Source organism: Camelus ferus, chromosome 14, assembly GCF_009834535.1.
Source record: "Camelus ferus isolate YT-003-E chromosome 14, BCGSAC_Cfer_1.0, whole genome shotgun sequence".
NCBI classification, from domain to species: domain Eukaryota; kingdom Metazoa; phylum Chordata; class Mammalia; order Artiodactyla; family Camelidae; genus Camelus; species Camelus ferus.
The window spans coordinates 49295204-49315591 of record NC_045709.1 but is presented as its reverse complement, the minus strand read 5'-3'; the positions used below and the strand labels follow the sequence as shown (position 1 = coordinate 49315591).

The window sequence follows — 20388 nt, the reverse complement described above, 5'->3', positions numbered from 1 at the left end:
ACAGAGAATGCTAAAGAAAAAGACAAACAAATATGGATAGGACGATAAATTTAGAAGTCAAAGATAATCTAAACTAAAGAAAATCTGTATCAATGAAATAGAGAACTTGGTAAATGAAATAAAAAAAACATTCAAGAGAATAATGGATAACACTTTTCTGTTTTTAAAATAAAAAGAATATTGCATCTTTAGTTTTAAAAGAAGGTAGTGTGTTTTAGGAAATAATCCTCCTTATTATCAATAAACCAACACTGAAAAATATCTTATTTAATGTGTGGAACTTTAACGCTAGAGAAATAAATTTCCCAGCAGTAGATATCCAAACTAAGTCACCTCTAATGGTAAAAAAAAAAAAAAAAAAATCAGACTGGAGCTTGGTTTCTTAATGCTAACAATTAATGCCAGAAAACAATGGAAAATATTGAGGAAGAAAATGTGACTTAAAATAGTATAACTATTATGTTGTCAATGTAAATATAAAGGCAATAGGCAGAAAATTTCAACATAAAAATGAAAACAAGGATAGAATATCTATAAAAGATTTCTGAACAAATCCTTGAGGACTAAGAGCAGCCAACCAACATATAAGTGGAGAAGCTGCAGTAACAGCCATAGAACAACACTCAGTAATAGGAAACAGTGGAGCCATGTCTGCAAAGTTCTCAAGGAAAGAAAAAGTAAACTGCCCTTTGCTAAAACATCACAGCCAGACATTTGCAAGCAGGAAATATCTCAGGGAATGTGATATCTGTTGAGTTTTTTCTGGAAAACAAAAAACAAAAAAACAACTTAATGATGAAATCAAGCTCACCAAAAAGTAAATTAGACAAAAAAAAAAAAAAAAAAAAAGAAAGAAAGAAAAAAGAAAACACGAATGGAAAGGCTGATGTAAAATAAGTTGTGGGATAACTGAATATATTTAACTATAAGGACTAGTTGTGGGAAATATAGTAATGAAATAGAAGATAAATGTTATGCTCCTTGACACACTGAAATGGTAATACAGCTGACAAAATCTTGAAGAAGGTCAAAGAAACAGGGAGTCATCATAGCAAACTGTGATGGCTGAAGTATGGACTCTGGGCAAATTTCACCTAGCTTTGAATCTCCACTCTACCACTTACTAGCTGTGTGTTCCTGGGTAAGTTAGTTAATCTTTCTGTGCCTCAATTTTCTCTAGTTTCTGAGATTGGGGGAAATCTCTGTCAGAAAGATCATATCCATGGTGATGATTTCTAATATTTTATCTGTCTTTATTCATTCTCTGACTTGACTTCTCAAAATTTCTATGTGGATATCAAGAAGTCACATAACATCCAACATGTTCAATAGATAGCAACCTCTAGAATTTTCCCCCCAAACTAACTTTTCTGCATATCTGTAAATGTCAGCCAAATTCCTTGTAATTATGCTTATTCATTTTGCTTTTCTCTAATATTTCATGTTTAATTGATCTGCAAATTCTGTCAGTTCTACTTTCAAAATGTACCTAGAATCCAATTACTTTTCAACATCTCAAAGACTAGTGCCGGGGTCCAAATCTCCATCACCTCTTGGCTAAGAATATGAGCCTCCTAACTGGTCTCTCCACATCTGCACCCGCATCCTGGAGAGTCTTGTCTCAATGAAGGATGATCACTAAAAAAATGCCAATTAATCTCATTCTATTTCATTAAATGGTGTCCTATCTCACTCAGAATCAAATCCAAGGTCATTACTAGGGCCATGAAACCCTACATGGATTTTCCAACTTCTTGCCCTCTCTCTGCCCTGTTACCTCCCTCCAGCCACATTGGCCTTCTTGTTGATTCTGGAACATGCCAAGCATGTTCTTACCTGAGGCCTTTGCACTGACTATTCCACCAGCCTGGAATGGTCTTCCTCCAGACAGCTGCATGGCATTTCATGACCACACTTAATTCACATCTCTGCTCCAATATCACTTAAGCAGAAAAGCCTTTCTTGATCACTCAAAATATAAAAGCCCTGACCTTTCACTCTCTGTCTTTACCTCATTTTCATTTTTTTCATAAAATGTACCATATCCAGCTATAATTTAGATATGTAGTATATATATTTATTTTATATAAAATATATTATGTAAATTCTACATTTGATATATATCAGTATATATAAATAACTATCAGTAGTATATAAATATATATATATATATATGTTACCTTATCATCTAACACACACTCCCACACTCACTTGAAGGCAAATACGCTACATAAGAACAGGGACTTTGTTTCTTCAGTGTTGTAACTCCCATGCTCAGCACAGTGCCTTGCACCTAGTGTATGTCCTCACTAATTATTTGTTTAAATAATATTCAGCAAATTAAAGGAAGCTAAAGATATACAATGAATCTTTAAATATCTAATAAAATGCATCAGTGTAATAGTGAACTATTTTTGATTGAAGGATTGGCAAGAAACATACGGTCATCCTCATAGCTTTGCCCACGTGAGAGTGAGATCCAGAGATAACGAATCCTTTGCTCCAGGAGGTACTGAGGTGTGGGAGAGCGTGGGCTTTGGAGTCAGGCAGAACTGGAGTCAACTGCTTCTTAGCCGTGTGACCTTAGGAGAGTTAATTCCGCTCATTGTCCCTTTACTTTCTCATGTGGAATATTAAGACTTCACACCTTGCAGAACTGTCAAAATAATTAAAAACAATCCTGAATGCGTGGAATTTTTCTGTTGCTATAGAATGAAGTCAGGAATCCACAAATGAAAATGAAGAGGCATTAAAGACTCCCATTGTAAAGAGAGCTTAAAGCAATTGGGCTCTCCCTCCCAGCCCCAGTGCTGACTAAATGCAGCAGAGCCAACACAGCCACCCCAAGCACAACCATTCCTGACTTCCCAGAGGAGAGGAATCAGAAAAGAGAAGGCCACTGGGGATGTGGGCCTTCAGGGGAGTTTAGTGTTAGTAATGAAATACTTTACCTTCCCACCTCACGAAGGAAAAGGGATTCTCCTATCCAAGTGACAAGAGGGCTCTCACAGAATCGTAGTTTTGGAGGATGTCCACAGAGGGGGAATCTGGCATCTACTGCCTGAATGGATGCTTACTGAGCCATGGAATGTTCGGGGCCATCATCTTTCTTTGGTCAAGTAAACAGAATATGATGAAGGCTTTCGGCATCACCTGGAATTGGAAATGCTGCATTCAAGGCACTGGTGACTGCTCTTCTCCAGAGATCCTAGGATGTTCCGAGCTTGTTGGCTCAGACTCTGCACCACTGACATGGGTGGTTATGAGTGGAGATTCCTTCCTCCCCTTCCTCCCTCTTCCTCCTCCTTTTTCTCTTTCTCCTATGTCTCCTCCTCCTCTTCCTCTTTAGTATAGATATATTAGAAGGAGAGAATGTCAAAGAATGATTTGTGAAAAGTTGAGCAGAGGTCTGTGTGTGAATGTGTGCTGGGGACTGGGGAACCAGACTTGGCACGAGGAATGAGGTAAGAGGCAGGACAGATGCTTCTGATGTCACAGCAGTAGTCTGAGAGGAGAAAACTGCCAAGCAGGTCTGCCTAGCTTAGGCTCCAGCCGTATGACTAGGTGTCCCCGCCTTGCTGAATGGAGGATCCTTTATGCTTTCAGGTGACTCTAGTCTGAGGTACTTTTTTTTATTTTTAAGTGAATGTGCCTGTTATAAGACCTCATTCCTAGCAGAAAGCATTTAAGGTGATCCTTTTAAAAGAAAGTAGGGAAGATGTGGCAAATTCCAGGTAAAAATTATAATTGCTGAGTAAATATGTTAGTAAGGAAAATTATTTTGATAATATTTTCACCAAAACTATATATGTAGAATATAGAGTTATTTAGTCAGTTGAGCTTTTTGGAAAACACCGTTTTAAATTCTGAATAATGGAGCATAACTTTTTGTAATTCTAGCATAGAGACATTTCCCTATGTATTTACACAACAAATTAGATAATATCATAATCCACTGAGGACATTAAATTTGTTTTATATGAAAAGATGAGCAACGTGCCAAGCTGTACATCAGATATGGTTTATGGCTATAGACACCAAAAAGAATAGGAGGCTTAGGAAAGTATTTGGATAAAAATGACAAACAGTTAAATAAATGCACCATAATACGAAACAAAAAAGAGAAAAGGTGGTTAATTTTCAAATAATTAATTATTTGAATTAATTACATAAATGACAAATATAAAAAAGTAAGACGGAAAAGTGAAATGAAAAAGTAGAATAAAACAATTTTTAATTTAGATGCAGATTTTATTAATATCTCTTTTCTCTCTTATAGTTGTATCTTTTCTTCATATCACTCACACTTTGAAGTTTAACTAAAGAAAACATGAAATGTACATACAATTCAGATACCTTTTCTTCTGAGCCAGAGATGAATCCTTTCCATTAAATGCCTGCATTAAGAGACAGGAAGTTTACCACATGGGATAATGTGTTTACCTCCTAACCACAGAAACTGGGCTTTGATGAAAAATCAGCTGGACAGCAGTTGTGCAATCACTTATAAGACATCAGAAGTCACTGCTGGGAAAGCAAAAGGAAGCTTGAAGAACACGAGGAGAGAGGGAAGGGCTCAGCTCTGCTGCACACTGCCCCCTCCGGAATCAGGGAGTTTATAGGTTCAGATAAAAGTAATGTATTTTGGTATTTCTATTTCCCCCCCAAAAAGTGAGTGGGTACACAGTCAAGGATTTTATTTAGGAAAAACAAAAAGAAACTGGAGAAAAACCTTAGGAGCATCTTTACACAAAAAGCTTTTTTAAAAAGTGCCCTTTGCTACTAAATCGGATGTAATACTCAAAAGCTTTCCAAGCCATTGCTGCTCTTCTGCAGGAAACCCTGCTGATTTAGGGAAGTGATTCATTTAAATCTATAACTTTCTCCATTCCCTTTTAGATCCTCATTTTAGCATCATAGTGGGGAAGCTCGGAGTTCTTACAACTCCCCTTGCTGGCAGCAAATAAGAAGTGCAGCTTTAATATGGTAAACTTCAGCATATATACTTTGAAAATAATGGCTAAATATAAGGTTAACTTTTTATTTTAAAAACAAGATCTCTTCCAGCTCAGATCTCTGAATAACTTCAAAACATTAAAAACATGAAAAGTCACACTCAGATTTGTTGGAGATACTGATTTCCATAAGTGAGACCAATAATGACTCTTGTGAAAGTATTTAGTTCAGTAGCATAGCTTCAAAAATTTGTACTTCTGAAATCTGATTCAGAATAACCTTCTGATCTTTTGGACTTTTAGATTGTAACTCTGCATGTTGTCATTGCCCTCCATAGATCTATAATACGTGCGGCAGAAACAGGAGGTGTCCCGGTTACTTAATGCCCTCCCACACACTTCTTAACCCCTTGCTGTTCTTGAGGTTGGGCAGCAGTGATGGTTACCACTTATAGGTCCGAAAATAAAAGATCCAGCCCAAGACCCCCAGCTGTCTCTGTCACTGCTGCCGTCACGAGGATATCTCAGGTAGTGTCCATTGACCTAGGTACCTGAGTGCCCACATGGAGCCAAGTCCTCTGTGTACCTCCTCCTCCCACTGACCTACAGCGGACTTTGCGTGAGCCAGACATCTGTGTTAGCAGTCAGGCAATGGAGATGTTGAGGTTCTTCTGTCCTGAAAATAACAAAGTAGCTGCTGTTTTTAGAACACTTGCAAAATACTAGGCCCAATCCTGAACACTGTGTGCTTCACTTGATCCTTACAACAATACTACAGAGTATTTTAGGTATTTTGTCACCACATTATATAGATGACAAAACTGTGGCACAGGTAAGCTATGTAACTGATCCCAGGTCACGTGGGTAGGAAGTGATGGAAACAGGAATCAATTTAGTCTCCAAATTCTTACAGTGTTATTTATTTATTTATTTATTTATTTTATTAATTTTTTTTGTATTGTTTTGTTTTGGGGGGGTAATTAGGTTTATTTATTTTAACGGAGGTACTGGAACTCGAATGCAGGACCTCATGCATGCTAGGCATGCACTCAAGCATTGAGCTATACCCTCTCCCCTCTTTCAGTGTTTGTTTCTATGCTACTCTGTCTCATAAGAAAAAACAAACTTCACAGTTCTTTAAGGTCATTTACATTAAGTTGAATGCCATCATTCTATTTCAAAAGTTATAAAGGCAAGTTATAATACGCTTATCTGCTTAACCAAAAACATGTGTCAAGAGTCTACTTTGTTGGAGGCGCAGTCCTAAGCGTTGTGAGATACATAAAGTAGTAGGAAAGGTGGTCCTTTACCCTGACAGAGCTTATATTCAGGTTAGAGAGACCAGTCAGAGAAACGTGGAAAGCTCATCTCTAAGGACAGTAAGTGGTCCAGCTTGGCCAGGACAGAGAACCTGTGTGCTACTGACCATTGGGAGATGAGGCAGGTAAGGCTAATTGCCACAGAATTATGAAGATCCCTATCGAGGAAATTGTATGTATCTTATAGGCAGAAAGACATCCTTAATGTTTGTAGGATATTTCAATATATGTCAGTGGAAGTTATCTAAAGCCTAAAGGAGATAGAGGCAGAGATAGCAGCTGGAGGGACCATTAACACCCACACACAGGCACAGGTACACACGTTATTTTATCTGCGGCGGTCTTCCTGTGATGTCTGCAGATACGATTTCTCAAGTTTTGTGTAAATCAACTGTTTGCCTAATCAAAAAGTGATTATCTGTTAACAGTGTTAATTCCATTCTATTCTATTCTTTGATTTCCATGCTCTTTAATTTAAAACAAAGTACCATAGATGAAGTGTGTTGAACATCATTTTTTTGAACATGCATGCAAGTTATATCAAATATAGTGAAAGAACTTACGATTTTCGCCTCCAGTTCTGCTCCCCAGAGGTAAGCTCTTCTACCTGTCTCTTCTAGTTTGCAGTGATAATTCCCTTCATAACTCCAGATGGTGTACATCTACCCTTATTTCTTGAGTAACAAAATTTCAAAACTATCGTTTGACTTCTTAATATAAAATAAAAGGGTTTATCTCAGACTACTCTTTTTTCCTTGAATTACTAGTGTATATCATTATTTTAGTTCTTTCTGAAACTTCTTGTCACTTTTAATAATAATCTTAACATTTCTTTATTTTTTCATCAACTTTAAGCAATACTTCTCGACTTCCTCTTTGTGAGATGAGGTTGTGGGTGTCCTGGCCCTTCTTCTGCACAAATACTCTTCCTCCTAACAGTCCAACTTGCAGCTATATGTTTACTTTGGTCTTGTTGAGATTATCAACAGTTGCAACCTCTCCAATAACCCCAACTAAGTCTCACCTTTTGATAGTACATTGATGATAAAACATGAAAATCAAGAACCAATCTTTACACCAGTCTGATCATACCCCTACTATTCATTGCCAAGCCAAGTTGTATGTTCAAATCAGCTTCCTCTTTATAGGTTCAATGCCTTCCTCTCTTGATCACCCTAAGAAAATGTTTTAGAGTGAAAGTCAACTCAATTATCCTTTTAAGTACTTCATCAATTATTAAGTTCATGTCAAGCATTAAGTACATTTCATGTGTTTCATGATCAGGATTTTTTGTTTGTTTTCTTTGAGGTTTTTAATTGCCTTTTTTTTAAACTTGCGTTGGTCATAGTCATTATATCCTATTTTTTCCTTACTCTTATCTTATGCATCTAATATGTCCTTATCTCTAAAAATATTAGGGATCCTCTGAATATCTTTATTTTCTCCAGGGTACAGACTGGATTGTTACTCTCTTTCTTGGTACTGGTTTGCATATGGTTTCTTCATATGTCTGGTGATGCTTGGTTACCCATTCAGGGCTGATATAGAAGAAAAGGGTAGCTTGGGTGAGTTTCCCTTGCTATTGCATTTCTCAACTAAAGGTTCTTCCTAAGAGGGAATTATAATTGGCAATTCTATGTAGGACTGATCCAGCCCAAGGGGATGCTTAGGTCCCTGCCAAGTCTGCATATCAATCGTTCCACCCTTCCATGCTGTAGGAGGGCATGGTAACCACACTTTTCCACCTTTATCCACCTGAACAAGACTGCTCCAGTAGCCTCAAGGCTAAGACGTTTCCCTTCAGGACAAATAGACAGAGAATCAGTTGCCTGCCTCCAGCCCCCTCATTAAATTCCAGAATTAGAAAGACTTTCAGTGGTTGGAAAAGTAACAGCTGCATTGGAATCTATGAGTTTCCCCTTATGCTTCGGCTCAGTTTCTTTAGACAGTAGCCTTGCCATGCTCTGCCTGGAGGGAATGCCAACTACCTGTGCTCTGTGCTGGGTGTGGCACTGTGATGGGTGCATGGACTGGTACAGTGGTCCCAGAAAAGATTTTTATTGACTCCCCTTTCAACTTCATTTCCCTTTCTTATACTTGGTCATTGGCTAGTTCTGAATTCAGAGTCACTTGGAGGTTCCACTAGATAGATATTCTTCATTCCCTGGTGATAGATTCTAGGCTGACTTTATCCATTGTTTCATTTCAAAACTCGTTTTCATCCTTTCAGGCTTTCAGACAATTTTTGGAAATGTTTTTCCTTCGGTAACAGTGTTGGCCAGTCATCATCTTGTTCTCTCAGATGCTCTAGGGATATCCTTTTTGTCCTTCCTACGACCCCACCTCAGCCTGCTGCCACTGGTGTTTGAAAAAAGATGGGAGGCAGACAGGGATGTCAATCATCACGTCCTCTGATTCTCACAGATACCACGTGGTTTAGAAGCTCCAATTGAAGAATCCCTAGGTTCCGAGACGAATGGCAGCACGAAGGGTAAGAATTCGAGGTTGCTACTTGAGGAGTCGAGCGGTAGGAAGGGAATGAACACATAGTGGCAGTGGGCTACTCATAGTTCTCAGCCTCTCGAAGAGAAGTGGGCTAGCTGGTTTTTGATCGAGGAAATCCACTCGTAGTATTACTAGAATCCCTCACCCCTATCCTTTCAATCACATCTGGTTCCCTGTTTGCTCTGTCAGTGCTTCTGCACGTTAGGTTTCCTGACGCAATGACGTGAAGAAAATTGTTTTCTTTCTCATCTCTCTCCATGATGTTTCCACAAAAGAATTTAAAGCGGAGTTTTTGTTTTAGCTCCATCATCACCATCGCTATCATGACTTAAAGGATGGGATTTTACTGATTCCTACTTCTAACTTCTTAAAATCCCTTTGGATTTTTAATCTGCAATTCCCAGTGTTTGCCAGTTTAGTACCATCTGCAAATTAGTTAATGTGCAGTTTAGCCTTTCTTTGAAATCAGTAATTAAGATGTAAAGTAAGACTGAGCCCAGTACTAATTCCCTGGGCTTCCCACTGGGACCTCTCCTGAGCTCAATAACTCTTTTTCCACCACCTCTGGTTTATCATCTCCCAGCCAAGTCTCAAGCCATTTCACTAGGCATATAATTAAGTTGATTTATGAGGGTCACTAGATTAATTTTATTTTGTTAAATGTTGTCTGGTGCATTTATTTATTTTGCTTAGCTTCATATTTACTTATGCTGAAATATTATAGCAAAAGAAGGGAAAAGTATTTTCATCCAGGTTAACCCTGGTATTTTCTGATAGACAATCACTTAGTCTGGAGATATATATATAAAATCTCTAAATATTAATTCTATCATTTAACCACAGCCAAAGTTCAGCCCCTAAATATAAAATTACATTTCAATGATCTTTTTTCCTCTCTTAATTATTTTTTGTATTTTTCCAACTTTCTAGCACCTTTCTACTTCTTTAGGATAAAGGTACCAACAACAACAAAAAAAGTATCTCTATTTTGGTAAATTTATTCACTTATTCCCTGGTCAGCAGTAGGAGAATCTTTTGTTTTCGGGTCTTAGGCATTTTCTATTAGCTGCCAATTATCTATGTCTCAGACTGACATTCAAATAATTAAATATTCAGGTGCACTGATCTTGCCACCAAGGGTTTTATGAGCGTTTGAGAAATTTGTTTAAGTTTAATTGGGAAATTAAGCCATGGGGCAACGTTACTGCAAAGCTATACTGCTGTGTTCTAAGTAACTAGACTAATCTAGGTCAGAAAAGCACAATAGGACACATGAATGCCCAGCCTGTGCTTCTAATGACTGCCAAATTCTGAAATACTTTCATCTTCCCATTCTGGGACTCCTTTTTTAATTTGGGCGTGTGTACTGGGCTCTGGCTTATAACCTAAATCTTCTTAATGATTTGTAGCCCCTGCCCCTTTCCTCTGGCTTGTCTCCCTCCCTTCAGAACTTACTCAGGGGTTTTATTATTTGTGTGTTTGAGAAATGTATTCCTTTTTTGTCTGTAGTAGCAGATAACATGCCTACCACTCTGGGCTAGATGTCGGTTCCTCTGTTTCTGGGAAACACATCCAGGCAGGCAGTAAACATTTTTATTTCACTATAAATCCTTGAGAGTTTATGGTGTATACATGACTGTGGAATGATGGATTATTTTTACCCACACTGGTTCTTAGATACCTCCTGGCAGATAAGACCAAATGAATGGGACTCTTTCTCTTCTTTTCCTTAAGACCTGTGTAACGTAACTGAAAATTATCAAAAGGTTTAAAAAAAAAAAAAGAAAGAAAAAGAAAAGAGAAAGAAGGAGAGAAGGAAGAAGGAGAGAAGGAAGGAAGGAGAAAAGAGAGAAAAAGCGTGAGAGTGTGTGAGTTTATTTCTAATCTCAAACTCAAACTTCCCCAGCTGTTTTCTACTATCTTTACTAGTCTTTTTTTTTTTTAAACCTAATCTCCTGAATTCTCCTTGCGTAAAAATTTCCATTTCCTCCTTTTTGTCTCCTTAGTAAATAGAGTGATTAATTGAAGACATGTAAACTGCTTTAAGAGTTAATTTTACACATTGAAAATTTCTGAAATCACGAACTTCATGAGGTGGACCCAGAAGTATTGTTTTCATTTTTTCAGTGGAAGCCTCTTAAATATAAATTTGAATAAAATTGAAGAGCATTTTGTCAGTGTTGTGCCAAACTCTGCTATTCTTTGTGTGTTAGGTAGCTACCTGTCTCCATCAGATTTAATGAGCTTCTGTAATCCTGATTTTGCTTTGTTATTATTGTATTCTTGTTTTTGACTATATACTCTTTTCTTCTTCTCCCTGATATTTTACATTGCTAGTGACTTACAGTAAAGCTCTGTTAGACCTAAAATACACCATGTCAGAATAATTAACATGCTTCTTTGTTTCTCCGTGCATATTATGTAAACACAGCATATACACACATATATAAAATATATTATTGTGAATATTATTTTAATCATAATAGACTCATTTTTATTCTGTGTACATTCTCTTACTTTGCGCTTAAAAAAATCATCTTACAATTGCTTATTTTTCAGATAATTTGATAGACCAGATTAGCAACGTGGGGATAAGTGTGTTCTTAACAGCTAAACAGAATTTATTTACCTGATAAATAGTCACTATTTTCTACCTCTAGCTGTATCAAATGGTTTCAGAAACAGAGCTATAATTCTAAAGGCTTTGGGTCCATGACATCGCATTAAACTATGATTCTAAATGCATCCTAGATGGATATGACATGAAAATGACATATTTTTGAAGCTATGAGGCAACTTAGAAATAAACTACTCTACCTTTTCAACCAAGAGATGAGGTAAGATAACAGAAGTTCAGGAAGTCAGTTCCTCAGCTAAGGTACTACAGAGTGCTCATAGCAGCTACAGACCTAGAAGAAACTAGACCGAGAGCTGGTCAGTGTTTTTCCAGTCTCCGTGCATAAAGATAACTGTTTCCTCTGAGCATGATAGAAGCACTGAAGGAAATACAGGCTTGTCCTTTAAGAGGAAATACCCACGGGTCTTGGCCAGCCCCAGTGGACAAACCTCAGGAAATGTACACAAATATGAATTATCAAAGTAATAGGCAGGTTGATAATTATTGAAAGTCTTTGGCTATAGCTCAGAGAGAAATTGTCAGAGTACAAGCACAGGAGTAAATGTCTTGGGTTACGCTGTTTGATATTAAAATCAGCTCTAAAAAATACACTACTTTAATATGCAAACAGCTTAAAAAGTGAAAACTGTTTCTAAATGTGTTCATTCTTTGCATTATATAAGACTTTTTTTTCCCTAAAAATCCTTCAAATCTGGGGATTGCATTTTAATTAAGAACTGGTTCTTCTGTTAAATATGTGCAATTAATTTTGAAAGGGGTCAAGCATCGGGACACCATTAGGTGGCAGTATGACACAAAACTATTCTTCCCATTAAAAGTTGACAGTTTTACACTCATTTACATTGCATTGATAGTAAAGTTTTTAAAGTTAAAAAAGTGAAATGCAAATTGGAGATTCTGATACAGGAGAATGAGACAGAACTCAGAGAGAGAGTGAAAAGACTGAGGAAGAACAGTAGGAACATGAAAGCTGATGATGTATCCTGGGAAAGCAAACAGGACCTCTGCCCGCCATGCTGGTTCCATGACTACGTAATGCAAATATTGCAGAATATGGTAAATTTGAGGGGCAAAGTTATTATATTGAAACATAAAGAAAAGGAAAGTTATTTAACTCCTCTAGGACATTCTCACTAACTTCAAAATAAAAAGCAACTTATATTCCATCTATCATCAAATGTGTACAGATTAAAATTTTTGAGTACCTTAAAAGCTGAGTATTTAGCTATGTACAATTTTATGTAATAATAATTTAGCGTATAAAGACTAATTTTTTAAAGAAAAAATTTAAGTTTAATAAGTGTTTTAAAAATAATCCACTTCCTTTTTGGAGACAGGTGTTATCCTATACAAAATTTGAATATGGCATATGGAATGCAATTCCCTCGAACACTTGGATATCCCTTGTAGATAGCTTGCATTATGTTTTTAACAGGAAAGGAAAAAATGGAGAAATTAACCCCAGACATTTGGACATCCCCAAATTATTTTGTATAAGATGCAATAGACACCATATCTAGATAGAATTCTTTGCTGACATGGAAATGCTCTCTTTCTAGGTAAGAATGTATCAGGGAGCAAGGCTGGAAGGCTCTACTCTGGTTTTACTAGGGCAACAGTGAGTGTCAGTTTGAAAGGCACAACTACTCCATGTTAACACTTTCCCCTCCTCTCCTCCCTCCTTCGTATGGCCAGCTCCTGACATAATGAGAGAAGAGTAGCCTATGGGGACCAGCTCAATTTTGTGACATGTTTTAACAAGGCAAGATCCTCATGAATACCAGGGACTTTTTGGAGCCCCAGTGGTACCCCCTTATAAACATGGTTTGTCCAGTACCCAGATCTGCAAGAGTGTCTGCTTTCCTGCCAGGTGCTTCCTTCCCCAGTTCATTCCTCACCATAGTGGCTAATCTGGTTGGTATGTAACCCATGGCCACAGATATTGTTAAACTGAGAGTGCTATGTTTGTGTAGATAGAGACTTTTGAAGCCTAAAATTTCCCCCTACCCTTCCAGAAAAAGCATAGTGAGGAGCAGCCCTGTATTCAGGGTGCCTGGTTCTTTCATGCTTCAGGGCATATTGCTATCACCAGCTGTGGTCAGGGGAAAAAAAAAATCCCCGTCTCTGTGATGCAATACAGTACAATTAGGCACATAATGTAGATTTTATGCTTTTCTCTGAAACATCTGGCATGCACCACTTTCTAAAACCAAACCTTGGAGAGCCAGGCCTCCTGTAGCATTTTAATTATCAATGTGCCTTTTCACATATTAGTTACCTAATCTTTGTGCCAGTTTTTGAAAAAAAAAAACCAAAATCACATCCTAAATACCATCTCTTGAATGAGTGAGTAAATTCAAAATGCCTGCCAGGGGGTTATATGTTTGGGGAAGAAACTAATATCTGCCCTCATCTAAATACCAAATGAATTTTAGATTGCCGTTCTAGCCCAGCACTAGCGTAGGCCCTTGGGAAAATCACTGTTTATGTATTCTTTTCAGATACTCAGAATTAAGAATCAATCTACTTAAACCTTGTTGCTAATTTTATATTGGTATAACTGACATCTTAGGGAAATTGTGTATAGAGTTATTACTTTTGTCTTAGAGAAAACATTGGCCATTAAAAGTTTTAAAGTATCTCCAGGTTTTCAGGAAAAAAAAAAAAAAAAGAGTCGAGTCACTTGGGGAAAAGATAAAATATTATCCTGAAATCCTGGTGAACAGAAAACTTTCTGACTGAGGTCTAGGAGCAGGCAATGGCTGTGAAAGTAATCGCTTTAGCTGTGTCCTGATCTTATCATGCTGTCTTTATAGGATTCTGTGTTCCCATAAAATACACATCAGAACAAACAAAAGATAAAAAGAAACACAGATTACACAAAAGTAAAACTAAGAGTAAAATGAGAGAAGAAAAATTTATGTGATTTTATATAATCAGGGGTTTTAATAATATCATATAATGTTGATAAAACATTTACAAATGTACATGCAGAATGACTTGTATTCATTTATAAAGGCTGTTAGTTGGTGTTTTGTCATGTTTCCATTAATTATGTTGAAATTTTAAAAAGAAAATGGTGAAATTGTTTGAGCCAAGTACATGAGTGAGCTCTAAAAAGTTTAGAAAACTGAAACAGAAATGTTATACATCGCATAGACCATTGTCCACATCCCCAGATAATTGCACAAAGATTTATTAATACGTTTAATGAAGAGATGAGTCAGTTTGATCAAAGAGGTACTTATTTTAACATGAGAATGTCAGGTTGATTCTGAACAGTAGACTTAGTGCCTTAGTGCTGTTTTGGTAGAGGTATCACAGAGACCTTAGGAAATTGTTCTTGAACCTTCAGGGCCTTGCTTTTCTCATTTATAAAAACATGGTTACAATGAGATGGTTTTTAAGGTAGTTTCCAGCTATGAAATATTGAGTGCATAGATTTTAATGTAATTCCCTATAATTGTGTGGTGAATGACTTGCTTTTTATAAGAATATTAAGTCTGTTATTTATACATTTTGGTGCTTTTACACTCTAGTGGTTCTTAATAAATGTCAAAAAGCAGTGGTCACAACACCATAATATAAAACACGTTAGAAACAGATGGCAGTGCTGGATACGTCTAAGTAGATGGACAGATGGAGCAGGACTTAGATTCTGACCCTGGAAGCTTGGAAGGGGTTGAATGACATGACTTATTTTTCTTCTAATTTAAGAAGTAATTTGGTGTAAGGACAAAGGGTGCCATTTCAACTATATGAGGTAACATACAAACAGGGAAAGAATTGAGTTCCAGCAAAATGGTAGACTGACCTAATATGAACCACTTCCTCTCAACTAAAACTCATGAAAGGCTATGTAAAATATAACAGTATTGCTTTAGCAAAAGTACAAAATGAGTTAGAAAGAAAGACAAAAATACGCCTAGTGCAGAGTTAAGGAGAGTAACCATAGTCAAGTTATAAGCATGTGAATTAAGGCTCTGGTCCTTGGGATACTGACGATCAAATATAGATCCATGGAATCAAATATAGAAGCACAGAAGATAAAGCCAGGAGCCGGGAAGGACCCCCACTTTCTTAAAATGGATGAATAAATATATCTCCCGTGAGAAATAAGAACTTTAAATATAGAGTCCAAATTTATACAGCCATGTTGTGTATGATACCCAAGCTGAGAAATTAGTGCAATATCTAGTCCTAGACTGACAAAATCTCTGGGGCATCCTGTGAAAGCAAACACATGGACTCTTCCATAATGCAGAGTGTATGAGACCTCCCTAGGAAAAACAAATAAACTACACACACACACACACACACACACACACACAAAAGTAGTAATAATAAAATACCAACTAAAGATGAACTCATAATAAAATTATAAACTGTAAGGAAATGATAGCAATAAGTGAAAGTCAGCAGAAACACAAAACAAGAAGCACCTCAATTAAAAACCATCAAAAGGTTAGTACAAAATATGTATCCATCAACAGTATTTAGAACAGGAGAGTGGGGAAACAAATGATTATTTTCTATATTATTTTTATCATTATTTTCTGATTTGTACTCTATAAAATGTCCCATCAGTAACTGGTATTTATTTTATGACAAGAAAAATATTGTGGAATTTTTTTTTTTTTATTTTGCAGCCTTCACCATGCTGATTCTTGGGGAAATTTTTTAAGTTGTTTTACAATCAGTGATGACATAATGTAAAAATTTCCTGTTGAATTCTGTGTTTATTTGAAATTCTGTGAACTATCCTGATATTTTGGTTTGTAGTGAAATTTAATTTTTATTCTTGACTAAGCCTTCCATTGCTTGCTTTTTCAAATCAGTATTCTGGAAATACTTCAGTAACCACTGAAATAATTATTTTCCCAACTCAGTATTAAATCCCAAAGATTTCCATACCTGTTTTTGAATGGCAATATAAATGATATTGCAGTCTCAATTATGAGTGGTATTTTTATTAGTACATTGTCTTAATTTGATGATTAAAATACATGACAATTCACTAATATCAGAGTTTTCCAACACAAGGTAGGTAAACTACATTAGGGAGCAAAGGGTGTTGAGTTAGAGGTAATCATACATCTTCCCTGTATGTCTGTAGAGGTACAAATAACCTTTCTTTTTCTTCAGGAAAAAAAAAAAATCAGCGTGGAGCCCAAAGAGGGGGCACACTCAGCGGAAGGAGCGGGCAGGGCTGACTAGGGGCTGCCTTCAAAGACGTCTGAAACGCAGGAGGATTTTCATCTCAGGTTTTTGGCGTTGGAAGGCCTTTGAAGATTTGGGGATTTTCTCTTAACAGGTGGTCTCTGGGCCTGCTGCTGTCAGGCTGATCTGAAGCCACATCGCACAGCGTGACTCCTACCTGCTTGGCTTTCGGGAGGTAAGGGCCCAGGAACCTCTCCCTTTTTTAATCCAATGATTATTTTCTTGTGGGAGGGTTACTGTTTCCCTCCCCCACGTCCCCACCCGCTACCAGCTGGCACGGACACCTACCTGACCCTCAAGTGTATCAGACGGGGAAAGCCCACGCGGGAAAGTGGTGGCATGGGAAGTGCCCACTAGATGGCAGAATTGATCAAGCAGATGGTGTGTTAAGGCTGTGACTCGGAACAAAAACAAGATGGGAAGAGAATGTTTGAAGAGCGGGTGCCTCTACCTTTCCCAATAAGGCTTCCAACCCACCCATAGGGGACTGAGCTCATCTTGGCCATACAGCTTTTGCATTCCAGAAAGGAAGTGGCCCTTTAGGGCAGGACATCATCGTGTGTGCCAGTTAGTGGTGTTAAACACTGTGATGCTGTCACTGGAGGTTAAGAGAGGCCCCTGAAGGCTCTAATTTGGGAAGAGGAGGCACCCAAGACCCAGCACACCTACGGATCCAAGAAGCCAAACACCTGTTGTTTAACTTCCCAAGAAAAATACTGGCAACATCTCTTATTTTGAGAGAATATGTTGTCTACGAACTCTAAATCCTGTTTTAAATTGTCCCAACCTAAGCAGCTGGAAATGGGACAGATGATCTAGGCAGCTGTCAGCTGGGTTTACACTGGCACGTTATTTGCTGTGTTGTCTGCATCCATTAGCTTTGTAGAGTACCTCAAGACTGAAACAAACATTATGAAAAAATATGTAAGAACTCAGCACTCGAAATGCACGCTAATTTTGCTCAGCTCTAATTTGGGCTCATCTCACATGTACCCACTTATGCTGGCTTGTTACATGTAGCCAATTCTATTTAACAGCAGTTTTATGCTGCTCAGAAGGCACACAGAGTAATTTAGGGCCTGAAGTTTACACCATCTCCTATCTGTTACTCCTTGCTTTTACCAATAGCTTTTATGTTACAGCACTGGGATTCCAAGTGACAAAGAAACTCTAATAAAACGTTACTGAATGCTTACTATCAATATAACTGGGCTGACATGACCTCATTTAATCTTTTTGGCAAACCTAGAACCCTGAAGTTATTGCCAGCTCCGATTTTTGGGTGAAGGAACTGAAGCATAGAGCAGTTAAGAAACTGGGAGAGATCATATAAAAGGGATTTCCTTCAGCAACATGTAAGTTTTACTCCTTCCTTAGTTGAATTTGAACACGATGAACATAACACCTCTATTTAATGGTTGCGTACTAGGGTCAATTCTGTATTTTCCCTTATTTGTAATTAGTCACCGAACCTTATGCATGTTCTGAGTAATGGCTATTATACGCTGTGGACTCTCAATTATTTTAATGAATTGGGATCTAGAACATTGAGCATGTATTTTCTAGACAAATGGGGAAGGGCGTGTATATACAAAGCTGAAAGAGGAAAAGGAAACTTGGACATGAGAGGTTGCGTGAACCCAGCCTAGTAACAGTCAGTTGCCTTTACTTTGGCAATTATGGAAATTGTTGGGATTATAATGTCCGTGTATGTCGATGGGATATGTTAGTGAGTGATAATCTTGTTTTAGATTTTATTTCTCCTGTAATAACAATGCAACAGCAGGAGAGGGATTGGGATTTATCATTCTTGCTCTCTCTCCTATCTCTCTTTGTGTTACCTTTTAATTTGGGAATCATTTTAGATTGAGAGAAAAGTTGCACAGATAGCATGAGTGTTCCTGTCAACACTCCATCTAGTCTTCTGTCATGTTAACACACGTTCCTTAAGACGATCAATTTCTCAAAACTTAGACATTAACTTTGGTAAAATACTATTAACTATAAACACTATTCAGATTTCACTGGCTTTTCCACTGATACTGTTTCTTTGCTCCAGGTTCATGGTGTACCCTTCTCTTTTTAATCTAATTAGTGCTGAAATGTGAGGTAGCAGTGTGCCATCCGTCTTCTGTTGCCCATTTATTTGCTTTGATGTGAACCACCTGAAGCCCAGATATTTAATGCAAATCTCAGGGATTTGGGGTCAAATGGGAACTTGGCTTGATCAGATTTAGACCTGGGACATCTCAGGTTATACTAGTGTCTTAAACTCATTCTTAACTTCTCTGCTCCCCTACCTCACTGAGCTACTTAAAAAGAGATCTTTTCATCCCTTCTGTTGGAAAAAAAAAAATCTCTAGGCAGTGTTTTGTCATCGAGGAGAGACAAATGGATTTTTAAAGCATCCTTTGACCCTGTTGCTTTTCATTAGTGCTCGGTTTATCCAATGAGTGAACGAACCACTGCTTCTTTGGGAAAAATACCAAAGAGGTCTCCTCACCATCAAGAGATTCTGATATGTAAAATCCACATATCCCCAACTTCAGTTGCCTTATTTTGTTTACTTGCTACTTTTCCAGCATCATGAGTCATTCAGTATGGACACAACCAAAGGTGCTACAATTCTCTGTTGGTCATGCAGAACAATTGTTAGCTGGCAGAAGAAAACTACAGAATGGCGAAGAGTAATACGGAATCAATGTACATTTCTAAAAGGGATCTCAGGACAAAATCCCTTTTAATTCCATGTGTAACAGGAGATGTCTTTATACACTGACAGCCACTTAGAAACAATACCCCCAGAAGTCACTTGGGTGATATGCAAAGGTTACCCTTATTATTACCATTATTAATTTATTCTTTCAGTATGACTAATGAGGCCGCCTCTATGTGATTGACAAATAACTTTCTGGTTTCTGAGCTGCCGTCTCTGTGCTGGCGTTATGCCCGTGACAGTCACAGAGATAGGAAGCTTATATTAAACTCAGAATCAAAGGCAGCAGGAGTGGGAATCAGCCTACTGTTAATGAACCACTGAAGCCTCTCGCGAGCACAGATGAACGCGAAACCACTGGTGAGATCTCTGGTGATTTTTCACTTGAGAGATGTGAAGGAAATGGCACATTCAGACCAAGAGCGCAGCCTTAGCAACTTGTCAAAAAACTTTCTAACAGGTGGGCTTTAAAATTGTTTAAAAAATTATCTTGACAGAGCTGTTGGAAATATTCTTGCCAAGGGTGTGATTTGGCAGTGACCCGGAAGGAGCAAGTCACTGCAGATGAAAGTCCCGGGATTCACCTGATAGGTCTTCGCTGGTGTTATCCACCACTTTGGTCATGATTAACAAGGGTTCTTTTAATGCCTCAAGATGGAGATGAGAGCTAAGGGACACAAAATTACGAGTCTTTTCTCAAATTGACTAGATAATTATGCTGACTCTTCTCTTTTGCTTGTGAACACCTGCACTGTAGTTGAACCATCTATTACATCATGTTTCAAATAGAGAGTGCTCTGTGCTGGGCCAATGTCGGGTGTAAATGAACAGACTGGTAGCAGTTCCTGATGCTGATTACTCCGTCTTATAATTGAGATTTCCATTATAAAAATAAAACCTGCTCTTTTTTTGGTCCTTCATAAAGGGGTTATAGCTAATTTTAAATTAAGTGAAAAATACATATTAAGCATCTGTTCTGTATTTGTTTAGCGACATGCATGGTTTTTCAGAATTTAATTAGCATGCATTGGTGGT

At 37.6% G+C, this 20388-nt stretch overlaps 1 long non-coding RNA gene across 2 annotated transcripts in view; it reads left to right on the top strand.

The window, feature by feature from the left end:
• LOC116668702 overlaps positions 1–17994 on the top strand; it is a 172175-nt gene extending 154181 nt beyond the window's left edge. For both annotated transcript variants that reach the window (XR_004325933.1, XR_004325932.1), the window contains 2 exons: positions 16732–16812; positions 17887–17994. This is a non-coding gene — a long non-coding RNA (uncharacterized LOC116668702). The remainder of the gene's footprint in view (positions 1–16731; positions 16813–17886) is intronic.
• The last annotated feature ends 2394 nt before the right edge of the window (positions 17995–20388 follow it).